The sequence below is a fragment of the Diadema setosum genome, chromosome 17, assembly GCF_964275005.1.
Source record: "Diadema setosum chromosome 17, eeDiaSeto1, whole genome shotgun sequence".
NCBI lineage: Eukaryota > Metazoa > Echinodermata > Echinoidea > Diadematoida > Diadematidae > Diadema > Diadema setosum.
The window spans coordinates 7374184-7387627 of record NC_092701.1 but is presented as its reverse complement, the minus strand read 5'-3'; the positions used below and the strand labels follow the sequence as shown (position 1 = coordinate 7387627).

At 39.4% G+C, this 13444-nt stretch overlaps 1 protein-coding gene across 1 annotated transcript in view; it reads right to left on the bottom strand.

The window, feature by feature from the left end:
• LOC140241137 (putative RNA polymerase II subunit B1 CTD phosphatase RPAP2) overlaps positions 1-13444 on the bottom strand; it is a 112858-nt gene that overhangs the window by 1103 nt on the left and 98311 nt on the right. The gene's annotated exons all lie outside the window — the stretch shown is intronic.

Genomic DNA, 13444 nt, shown 5'->3' with positions numbered 1-13444 from the left:
ACGCTACCTGCTTAGCTGCCAGTGCACTGGGACGGCAGCTTGGACGGCAGCTACATTAACATTGTGTCTCCCACATCCGGCCAATTCGCTTATCTGGATGAGCGCCGGTCCCCACATGGCCGGATAATCGAGGTCGAACTGTATCAATAATCATGATGAAATATATAATAAGATAACAATAACTACTACTTCTACTACTGCTACTGCTAATATTAATACTACTGCCAATGATTTAAATTGCACTTCCAGCATCATTAAAACTCTCTCATATACAATAACTTCCAACATCATTAAAATTCTCTCATATACAATAACCACAAACAATATCAATGCAACATAAAATATACGAACAATTTGAAAAAGCAATTGACTTACTGACAATGTTGTGAGTGGTTAAATTCACAATCCTGGAGTACAGGATTACGTACATATAGGAATATGTATGTGTGCACATCACTGTCATGTCGAGATTAGAATTACGTGTAATATTTCTGCCTGTTCTCAAATTTGCGAATGGCACCGGACTCGCGAAATTTGCAAAAATAAAAACCTCGCGAAATTTGCAAAAATAAAAACCTCGCGAAATATATAGCTCATACAGTACTGGCAAGCATATGTCCAGAGTCTGTTTATATTTTTTACATGAAATTACTACACATTTAATTCATCTTATAGCTAAACTACTGATATGTTTCTGCTGTTGCATGGGGCAGAAATCATATTATACACCAGCCATAACAACACTTGATGAATTTAAAAAAAAAAGAAGAAAAGATATGCAGTGTATACATAGCTGCCAACATATCTGTATACAATTTACACATTTTTATGAAAATTACTAATTGTGGTTTGTTTCGTATAGAAGCACACAGTATATTAATAATGCATAGGGTTTTACAAGGCCCAAACAGTAGTCACATGCTAATTACAAACTTTTATTAACAGCTGGCAGCTCTGCGTATATGTGAATAACATCCTGTCCGAAACAGAATCAAGCAATATTAACATCAGTCTGATTCAAAGTTTAGAGCATAAAAGATATTAAGGGCAAGGACGAAAACACACTCCTACCGACTAACAGAGCATGCTCGTCGGGGGGGGGGGGGGGGGGGTCCATGACTATCAGATAGTAGACAAAAGATGACTTGGACGATAAGAAGCAAATCATAGCAAAGATGGCAACAATCATGTCTTCAGACATACATTGTATGCAACGGGAAAATGCACTGAAGAATACTCGCACAAAGAGAAAGGACCCGGGGAAAATTCTCCAGGGCACGTCAGATTGTCATGGAGAATCAAAACTGAACATCCTTGGAGGGGTCTTACACGCAGGAAGTGAGACGATGGAGAAAATGCTACCAAGAAAAGACGTCGAGATGCTCGACACTGAAAATCTGCAGATACATTGTCAGTTTGTTGCACAAGTGTGGAGAAAATACGCACAACCCCTGTGCCACGATTGTGGAAAGGGGAGTGAAGGGGATTGTTGGAGGGGAGGGTACGAGAGGAGATTGTATGTGTCTCCCACCCGGCTGCCATGGCAACGCATCACTTTGCCTGGATGGGAGGACGGGATGGGAGTCACCTTCACATTCATGCACAATTTCACAATGAAAGCGACTGCTGCATGGACAAGGAATTCCATGAATAAAGTGCTTTGCATACTCTACATGGTAAAGAGCAAAAGAAAAGTCATCTGATGTTGACTTATCAACTAACTGCAGAGCTCAGTTTTTCCTCACAAATACACTGAAAAAAAAAAAAACTCATGAAATGGCATTATAGTGTTTTGGTCATGTTTGTACACAAACTGTTTTGTAACAGACATTGTAAAAAAATAATCTTTAATGATAGAAATATGAATACTGTTCATTATACATCATCCTTACACACTCTTTAATTTTAGAGTTATGCACAAAATCATCCATAATTCCTGAAAGTTGGTATAAAAAATTATTTTTGCAAATAAGTTGGTTCTGCATTGCATTCATTTTATCTTTCTTCAAATTGAGTTCATTTTGGAAATTTTTAGAAAATGTTATTGTACACATGTCACGATACACATTTTATACATAAGTCCATGAATTGAAATCTACAGATGATTTCTACAGTGCGAATCTCATACGCATAGACATATACTTTTTGATGCCACATTTTGATGAACAGCATGATGTTTCTTTCTCAACACAATAATACAGCATTGAGGGCTATATATTCACGCTTAGGCTAGAAATCAGAAAGAGATTTTTGATAAAAAAACTGAACACAAAATAAGAGATATTTGTTGACAAGACAGGCAAGGCAATATTACTTGATGCAATGTCTTCTCTGACACATTTTGTTCCATATCATTGATTGTGTTTCAAATATTTTGTTATATTTTGTAATAATTTCATTCTTTTATCTGGTATGTGTTTGTTTGTTGTTTGCCATTTTCTTCTCTGTTGTCATGTTTGAATATGCACATCTATCTTTGAATTTTTTGAAGTGCCATGAGCATCGAAAGGTTGATCTGTGTGCTATACAAGTAGCCACTATTATTATTATTATTATTATTATTATCATTATTATCATCATAACCATCATCATCATCATCATCATCATCATTATTATTATCATTATTATTATCATTATCATTGTCATTTATTATTATTATTATTGTTATTATTATTATTATTACTATTATTATCATTATACATCTATGAATTTTGCAAATTGTGAATTAACAAGACCCAATATGGTATCCCTAAAGCAAAAATAGTTCAGTTTCCTAGTGGTCATATCAGCAGGTTTAGGCACAACTGGTCTTTAGCAAGCTTTGATGAGGCTGCTGAATATTTGATGATCCACACGCATGTCCAAAATGTATGGGAATCTGAAAAATCTACACCATCCTAATCAGACACATCCTGGACAATTTCTCCTTCACATATCAATTGCATCCACACCGTATGCAGGATTTAAGAAGGATTCGAGGCAAAAAGTGAATAGACAATTAAATCTCTTGCCGCATCTTGGATGTGAAAGATATGGACACCCACATAAAATATATACAGCCAAGTTAATGACATGCATAGTCATAACATCAACATACAGTTCAGGGACCACTTTTAAAAAAGCGGACGCGGTGGGACTGATGTGATTGTTCTGCCATGAATTCAGCGCAAGATTGAGCCCAAATGGGCTGGATACGGTAGACGGTGTGTGAGTGTGTATGATATGCACATGGAGGGGGTGGGGGAAGGGGGTGTGGGGGAGGGGCAGAGATGTGTTCAGACTGCTACCCTGATGAGAAATTCTACCGCTATTTATCCTCTCCTCATGACTGCATCATGGCGTTGCTCATGGAGGCGGAACGGCGGAGGAGCGAGAGGAGACGAAACAGGGAGCGTGAGAGGATGAAGAGAGAGAGAGGGGAAAGTAAGTGAGCGGAGGCGGGAGACGGGGTGGCCGATCGGTGGTAGCGCCGCTGTCGCTGCCACCGTCGAGGGAGCCCCGCGTTTTGATTTGCAATCCTGGTTTCCCCCTTCGGTCCCATGGGCCGGCTTGTCAGATTGAGTGCTCCGGCCGACTTGAGAATGGTTGATACGCCTTACTTGTGTCAATCTCACCCACGGGACCACCGACCGAGACTTGTTCACACTGCATAAAGAAGATGACCGTTTCCCTGGTTTTCGCTCCTGGCTCATTTTCTGACAGACTGTTACCGCATCCCATGCCCGAAATATTTCCTCTGCTACAAAAGAATATTCACATATTACAGCCTTCTATCCAAAACAAGAGATCCCACATAATTGCTAGTTTTAACATTGAAGCCATTTTCAAAAGATTACATCTGATATGCTCATCATAAGATGAATTCATATTCATTTGGTAGTGTATACTTGCTAGCTAACAAATATGAATCACCAGGAGTCAAAAATATTTTGATTACAATAAGATATTGATATTGATTATGCTGATATGAATATAAATATTTGTCAGTTATGTAAAGAAAAACACAAAGTAAAGAGCAAAAATGCAATGAAACCATAGCCTATATAGGAAACAAAACTTGCACAAGAATGCTAAATAAACTTTGACTTTAAAGGTAAAAATCAGCTCACTACCCTTGTGATGATGGGATACAGTTGATAGGGTGCTACTCCAACCAGTGGTAATTCATTTGGGTGGAAATTAAACTCCTTTGCATTAATTATGGCCTACGCAAATTGCGACAAGAGCAGCCCGTATTAGAGTAGTACCTCTATCCATGGACATCAATATCTCGTCTAGCTCCTTAGGGAAGGGGTTATTTGTAGTTTGGAATGAGCCAAGATGAGAGAAATGGTACCTCCTTTACCCCCTCCCCAACTGGGTTATACCGGTATAGTCCCCCTAGGATGGCAATGGTGTGAACACCCTGCAGTTGTTAAGGGGAATGGGAAGTTTGCCATTTCCCACTGCACACGCCCCGTGACAGATACCTGTCTCCCTGGCTATTAGAACTTGTGACGCTTCACAGCATTTCACTGCACGCTCTGTTGCCTTGGATATTGTTGCCGGGTGTGGCTCCGTGAAGTAGCCCGGGCACAGTGGCTGCACGATTCAATCCAAATAGCATCATCCCCTACCAACACCAGCCTCCCTTCATCCTTTCATCAACAAACCTCCCCCCCCCCCCATACCATCTCCATCTCCCCCGTCGGCACGGCAACCCCTCCTCCTCTTCCTCCACACAGTCCCCTGGACGCATCGCAAATCACAGAATTATTTGCCCTTCGCGAGTCGTTTCCCCGGCCTCGTCGGTTCTACCCAGTGGCTGTGACGGTGTTTGTTATTAGAAAATCACCCTGTCAATCTGTCTGCAATTACAGAAATTAGCTTACCCCAATTCCCTCCCGAGGGAACCAACCGTTGCCAGTTGTCAACTGTGTTCATAATGAAGTCTCTCTGATTCCCCGTTATCTTCCTTCTTCCCGTCTTTTGACTTGATGCGCAGAGTTGGAGATCGGGCAGGTTTGTGACTTTGGATAAATTGCTTTTCATCCGGTGGAAGATTGGGGGGGGGGGGGGAGGGAGGGGAAGAGAGATTTGATGCAGGCTGAGGATTTGTATTCTCTGCATGATTTCATGGACTAGATACATGATATGTGCAGAATGCAGGAACAGGTATACTACAATGTCAACAGAGGATGAGTGTTGAGTCAGTTAAGGAGGAATGGAGGAAGAAGGAGGGAGAGAGGAGAGATGCATAGATGTGAAGAAAGAGAAAAAGACAAACACATGAAGAGGGGGAGATATGATATATATAGATGTTGAGAGAGGGAGACGGAGAGATATATAAATGTGAAATGAGAGACAGATAGAAAGTCTGATGGACAGAGAAAGAGAGAGAGAGAGAGAGAGATGAAAAGGGATGGAGAGACATATAGACGTAGAAAGGGATTGGCAGAAAGACAGAGAGAGAGGAAGAGAAAGATGGAGAGCTAGACAGGAAAACAGTAAGAAAAGAGAAGGATATATATATATAATATACATATATAATATATATATATATATATATATATATATATATATATATATATATATATATATATATATATATATATATATAAACAGTATTATACGACTCTGATCCCGATGTGGACATGACGTACGCATGTACATTTCTCCGTTCAGTACAGGACTCCACGATCGCCAATTTAACCACTCCCGAAAACGTCGGGGATTCCCGATTCGCAAAAATTTAGACTCACGAAATATATGGTGTATACAGTAGTGTAATTTGGACAAGAGAAAGAGATTTGAAAGAGAAAGAGATTTGAAAGAGAGAGAGAGAGAAGAAAGAGGGAGAGAGATGTGTGTTTGTTTCTATACAGACTTTTCATATGTATCCAACCAATGAATATCTGCAGTATGAAGTATATCAGCCTGTTAAGATTGTGTTGCATTTGAAGACTTAATGCCTCTCTCTGCCCTGAACTAGTAAAATAGAGAAGCACTTAAAGGTCCTGTTTACCTTTGGGAGCAGTGATTTAAAAAATATCACATTTGATGCATATGTGTAGGTCTGTTGTGTCACATAACGTCCTACCATACAAAATTTTTGCAATAAAGCCTAAAATATCAAAGGAGATATCAGTGTTTTTCTCAATAAACCGTAACTGTATATGATTTAGTCTGAAAACATTTTTATCATAAATATTGTTCATATTTTGTATATTTTACAACATTTAACATTGATTTTACAGATTCAAATTTTTACAGTGGTTGTTTCTATCCCTACCTCACATTTTAGAACTATTTTAACGCACTAATGCTGGGATTTTGTTTTTGTAAATTATGTCTTTAATAGAGATATGTTCTACAGTATGTGCTTGAATATTAGGAGAAGAAAATAATACATTCCTTCTGTAGAATTCTAGCATCCATCACACTCAGGTAAGAAATAATCATATGACTAAATGCATATAAACATTTCTATTGGAACTATAGACGCACTGGACAAAAGAGCAATGTTTATAATGACAACACAGTGTAATTTCCTAGTAATTTTCTAAATACACTACAGAATAACCTGCCCTTACTACCAGTATTATATGGTGTCATGTCAGCACACCATAAGTGCACCATCTTTAATTCCTGGTAAGTACTCTGTGAAAGCTATACTGGGTACTGTGAAAAAGCACACCACTCCTAAGGTAGGTGCAACCATGTGGCCTGCCTTGTTCCTCGCTTGGAATATGACAGTGACATCATGTGAGCTTGGACTTGAACCTTTAAATCTCAACTGACGGAGCAAGGTACATTACCACAAGACCACAGCACCACAGACATGTATGTGACAAAAGGTGGAAACATGAAAACTTTTTTCACATGACATTTGATGGGATTTTCTATGAGGTGGATAAGACACTGCATATATTATGAGACAACAATGTATAATGTACACCATTAATGCTAGCTGAGGGGCAGAAAGGCATAGAACTCCAACAGCTCTTTCTGTTTGGCGTTAAAGCCCTTGTGGTATTCCACTCCAATGATATACACTTCTTCAGTTCATTACATCATTCTCTGTCATCATCTTCTGTGTTGTTATGAGTGATGATGGTGTTATCAAAGCTCCACAGTGTAATGAACAATCTGATTTTAATTTTCAACAGTCACTGTACAAGCTCTGGTGTTTAGTGTTAACACTGACGGTGTTGTCATAAGGCTGGTGTACACATAGAATTAGGTGGTTCAATAATCCCAGCACCCCTCAGGTACAAGGGAGCAGCCATCACATATCATCCTACCCACTCAAAGCTAAGACATCACACTTTTTACCACATTCTCCCCATATTTGGCACTTGCACAATTAATTTAGTACAAACTATCATCTTGTACACTTCATGACAATTGAGAACAATTTTAACATTTCTCTTTACCTATTTTAAAAGCTTGCTGAAATATCGAACACTTGTCTCAAATGACATAGAATCAACTTCAATAACAAGTTAAACACTGCTCAATGATCACAACACAGCTGTTGTGAAATGTTCGTCAAACGAGACACTATTTTTTAGATATATTAATTGTACCAATGAATAAAATTTGAGTCAAAACCCAACAATGTAACTATTACATTTTGATACATGAGCTAGTGATGCATTGCTGAGTTGATCATCAAAATGCAGAGGACACTGGTGCACATTTATGTCGATATTTCACAAACTTTCATGAACAGACCACATTTGACTCCGCACATGAACATCAGCACTTTTATTATCTGCATTGCAGAACCTGTGTAGATTCCATCACTAACAAAAATCAAACTTTTTGGTATCACATGACCTCCAAAGTGAAATTAAACAGGTGGGGGAAAAATTAATTCATGCTCAATATTCCCAGTATTTCAAGTTTATTTTTCCCTCTTCATAATTTTCTGCCAATTTTCATCTACATTGCTCTCCCACTGATCAATTATTCCCTTATTTAGTCATTTATAAGAAAGAAATTAAAAAGAAAGAACGCCCAAATTAAACACCAATTTTATCTTGCAGTCAACCAGCAGTAAGTGCGTTTGATGTCAAACATGGCAACCTTTGTCTCTGAACAGCAATTTAATATGGCAATACTGCAGCAGGCATATTTCTGCCACTGATGGGTCTCCTTAGTGATGTAACAGTGCAAGAGCAGGTCTGATTCACTTTGTGACAAATTGGGTGGAAACATCGACAAATGATACACGGCTTGAAACTCTTCCCGTCCTCCTTCAAGATGCACCAAGAACAGCCGTCACCCGAACTTTGCTAAATTGATGAAATGAACCATGAAGCTCCCAAGAACTTTCTTCTAGTTCCTTCGGTGAGGATCTGGAGAATCTTTCTTGTTGGTTGAGATTCTCAGAACAGAAACTCTAAACAATACAATACAGTACCACTGCATTTGCTCTTTGAGTGCTCAAACATGGCCACAGCCGCATGAAATCGCGTAACATCCAAGTTCCTAATTTCGGTATTTTTCACTCCCCAAACCACTATGCTTTCAAATAATTATTTGAATACCATGTTCCACTTTTCTTCTCAAAACCCTCCCACAGAAAATGGAAAAGAGGCCAGACACCACACACAGATATGTTTGAAAAAATAAACTTTGAGTTTATTTGAACTGAAATGTATAGGAAATTAGGCATTTAAACACAATGTTTCAATGCAGAAATCCAGAACTTTTAACAAGTCTTCAATACCCCGTTTATACTGCGAGCGGGTTTTCGAGCCGCCTCGAGGAGGTTCGAAAACCCGCTATGAAAAAGCGGGTTCTCGTCTGTTTATACTGCGCGAACGAAAGCAGGCCCGAGCGGGTCTTAGCAGGGTCACGGCTTCCGTTCCTACGGTAACCGAATTCCCCTCCGAAAACTGGCGCGCGCTTTCGTGGCATCACTTTCGCGCGGAAACGTGACTGCTGAGCGCGAATTTATAACAACGTGGGTTCGCGATCCGGTGCAGTTGCTTGTTTACATTATGAGCGCGCGATGACCTCCAGCGATAACTTCCGGGTCGGCAAAAAAGCGGCTTTTCGAACCCCCTCGCGTTTATACTGCAGTCGAGCCTCCTCGAGCCGGCTATAGCGGGTTCTGAAACCTCCCCCCGTAGGAGGTTTCAGAACCCGACCGGACCCGACCCGACCGGATCGCCTTTTCTGAATTCTGTCTGTTTATACTGAGCTGAAAGCCTGCTCGAAGCGGCTACAGGGGGTTTCAGAACCCCCTTTTTCCTTAGTATAAACGGGGTATTAGTTTCAAAACCTTCTCAAAACATGGAATTCAGGATGTGGTCAAGCTACTAAACTTAGGACTTTCGAATAAAAACCAAATTCCTATTTTTCCCCAAAATTCTCACTTTCAAGATGTGGATCTATATTGTGGTAGCAATGTGATATATCAAAGACAACCACGCCCCTCCTCAGGTACGGTAATATCCACCATGGGTAACATCCATCTATTCATAAAGTAGTGACTTCACAAACTCATAAACAAAATTTTTAGACAAATACATGTCTTGGAATCAATTGAAGGAATATTCCTAATTGAAAATCAAGTGCATGATGTATGTTGTGCATCAACAAATGTTTACTCTGGTTAGAAAATATTGTACGAGATCAAGAATCATGGTGGGGGGGGGGGGAGCTAGGGGCCCCCCAAAATGGGCCTTTGAAAACAGGCAATCCTTATGCACAGGCATTGAGAAGTTTGTTTGAGGACATAAAAATTGTATGGACATTGTGTTCTCAAGACAATAAATAAAATAAACAAAACTAGAAAAGCACTCTGAGAGTGCAGACCTCTGCCAGGCAGCTACTTTCCACCGATGATCCTGCTCTTCCCAAAGAGATTTTTCTCCTCTCCACCACTGGGGAAAAGCTCTTTGGGCTCTTCCATAGAGATCAGTGATTTCCACCCATAGGTATACATGCTGAAAAATTGCCAAATATAGAAGCCTTTGTTACGTCATAAAACCTCAGCTGCGTGGCGCGCCTTGCCCTAGTAGAAACTAGAGCACGCACTTTAGTGCGCGTTTAAAAACCTAAAAAATGCGCAGCTTGAACTCCCAAGTTTATTGACCCTACCTATCAATTCCCCAAAAATTCTCAGATCACTTCCAAAATTTAATCATTTGTTGCTTGTGTCATTCTCAACCTTTCCTGTAAGTTTCATCCAAATCAGTTCACTACTTTTTGAGTTATTTTGCACACGGACAAACAAACAAACAAACAAACCAACAGTAATGAAAACATTGCCTCCTCCCTTGGCGGTGGTAATAAATTAAAAAAAAAGGGAAACTGACCAGAAATATGTATGATTCATAAGTAAAAAATTGAGCAAAGTGTGTAAAAATAAACACAGATAATGTGTACAGCAGTTTCATCATCAATATTTATCTTTTTCTTTGTTTTGTTTTGTTTTTATGTATGAGATTTGTTTTCATTTCTCATACATTTATGTTGTATTCTATCCACATGGACCTGCAGAAGAACAGTATCTGGACTGAAGCATGTGCTGTGCTTGAATAAAGAAATGAAATGAAATGAAATGAAATGAAATAAGTCTGCTTTAATAAAGGAATGAAATAAAATGAAATGAAATGAAATGAAATGAAATAATCCCCAGAAAAAAAAAGAAAATCAATTGGTTACCAACTGATAAGGACACTAGAATTCTGTTCTGAGCCCATAATTGAAAAATACAAATTAAAGAATTTCCTTTCTTTGTAATGGTGAAAGACAGCCCTCTGAAAAAAGTTGGAAGTAAAATAATTCAATAAGAAGAAATGCTTCGTAAGGCGTTTTCACATCAGCCCGATGTTTCGAAATAGCGCACTATTTTCTGACTTGGGAGATTTTCCCGATAGCGAAATAGCGCGTTATTTGATAATGTGAACACAAATTAGCACGCTAATTGTATCGCTCTGATCGAGAAAATTTCTCGACTCCAACTCGGCTGTCGAATTAGCTATTTTAAAATTTTTAACTATTCAGGCTAACCCCTCTTCGGGTTGATGTGAATAAGAAATGAAAGAGCGTTCTAATTTGCAATCGCAGAAAATATTTCGAGCTTGGATTTTTATCGGGCTGATGTGAAAACACCTATACTAACAATATACAACAAAACAATACAGTGGACTGTAAATATACAAGGAATACAGTACTGCTAAAGAATTTAGCATCAAAATAGGAAATGTATGCATATTATTTGGGTCAATCCTTCTCTCTAACTCTGACTGAATTTATGATCTTCCTCCGAGAGCCCTGCTTTCTCACTTCCTTGACACTACCGGACTTCAAAAGGAAAATAAAAATTACAGGACACACACACACACACGCACACGAAAAAAAAAAAAAAGAACCACACAGGATAGAAGTAACTTGATTTCTTTCTACGCTTCCCAGATCGGGATGCATAATTCAGCGTCGTGTATATTTCATCTGCAGCCCGATTAATTCTTCATAAAGTCTGAATCATTGAGTGTCCGCACCCCCTGCGTTGTTCGGCTCCGAAATCAGAGACGCCAGATTTATGTCACAAATGTGAGCTTGGAAATGGCTGCATACTAATCCCGCAGTCCCATTAATACGTAACGACGTAGGGAAGTGGGTGGCTATCACAGGTGAGAGAAGCGGCTTAAAGGTAGGCCGGAAGTTTGCAAAGTGCCACCCTGCTACCTGTACCTTGATAAAATCACAAACATTCAAGCTCAGGTAACTGCAAAATGAGGTTATTTGGCTGAAAAGTAAAGAATATTGAATTTGTATAAAAATTGATATCTTGATCCTGTCCGGAGTAAAAAGTGTACTAGTCTACCCAAATATGAAACTTTTGGGGGGTTTTGTCTAGACCATACTGCTGACCATACTGCTGCATAGATGATATATGTATGTATATGAGAGAAATATATGGAAGATGTATTGTGGCCAATTGTGGCTGATTTCACACAAATTTAATTACAACTAATGTAAAAAACAAACTCATTACTAAAAATGCAGTTTTCTAGTGGCCAACTTCCTTATCACATTCAGTTTCATAGTTAGCTGTGCTTTGACTAAAGCAGTTGAAGTTGTGCATTATTATACATAGAAAAACCTACAAAATTTGAAATACACTAAAATCTGACACACACACACACACACACACACACACACACAATCATTGCTCGCTAACTTGAACAGTCTTTTGTAACAATGTGTCACGTCTTCATCAGCAAGGTGGGTGAAAGAACTTCGCACAGATTATCTCAAACATACCATGCTTTCAACACCCTCAGAAGTATCGCCTCTACGTGTCACCAATATGGTGTTCAAACAGGTTTCCGACAGTAACGACAGCCTCATCAAATTTATATGCACACTATTGCGTAAAACCTGTCGCCCTTTTTCTCTAAGACAGTATCATTTGGTGGAACAAAATTTTCAGAATGATAAACAGGGAGTAAAGGAGAGAAAAAGAGAGAGAAAGAGAGACAGACAGACCCATGGAGACAAAGTGGCAGACAGACAAATATGCAGGTACTTTCTCCCCTGTGCTCGTCTCCTCGCAATTATGTAACATTTCGCCGGAATTGGTCCCATGAACCAGTGTCACGCCTCATTTACGATCCTCAAATCTGGGGGGCGTTTCATCAACGAGTTCATCGGAGATTTCACCGACAAATTTGCTATCAGCCAATCAGACCAAGGATTTCATTAGCTTTTAACAGTTGTCAGTGTAAATCCTAGCGTCTGATTGGCTGATAGCAAATTCGTCGGTGAAAACCTCCGACGAACTCGTTGATGAAACGCCCCCCAGGGGGGTGTTTCATCAACGCTTGTCAGCGCCGACAACTGTCGGCGCTGACCAATTTCAGCAAAATCCTTAGTTTTGATTGGCTGAGATGCTCTGGTCACTGACTGTTACTATGGGGATTCAAGTTGTCAGCGCCGACAAACGTTGATGAAACACCCCCCTGGTATACGATGTCATCTGCCATGTGCAAAGGCACCCGACACTTTCTTTCTTTCTTTCTTTTTTTCTTTTTTCTTTTCTTCAAGCACCCCTGACCAAGAATCACATCGTAATCTAGAAGCATGGCCCATATGCCTTGAGAAAGACCGCAAGTAGGTCACCAAAATGCAATACCTTTTGGGGGTAAAATTGGAAAAAAAAAAAAATTCCCCAGAAAGTGCTTATACCAGCAAGGTGTATCATGCATAATTTTCCAATGAAAGGACACCAAAGCACAAACCTGCTGGATGATTTTCCTTGAAAGCCATTATTTTGCAAACATGCGGTCCTTACATAGAAAAAAAAAAATGGAGTCATCCTGGACTACTAGAGTATAGCAACACTATTTAAGTACAAAACCTGACAGATTTTTATCATGAAAGCCCTTATTTCATAAAACACATAGCCCACAAATACACCAATGGAGCTACCCAGGAACAA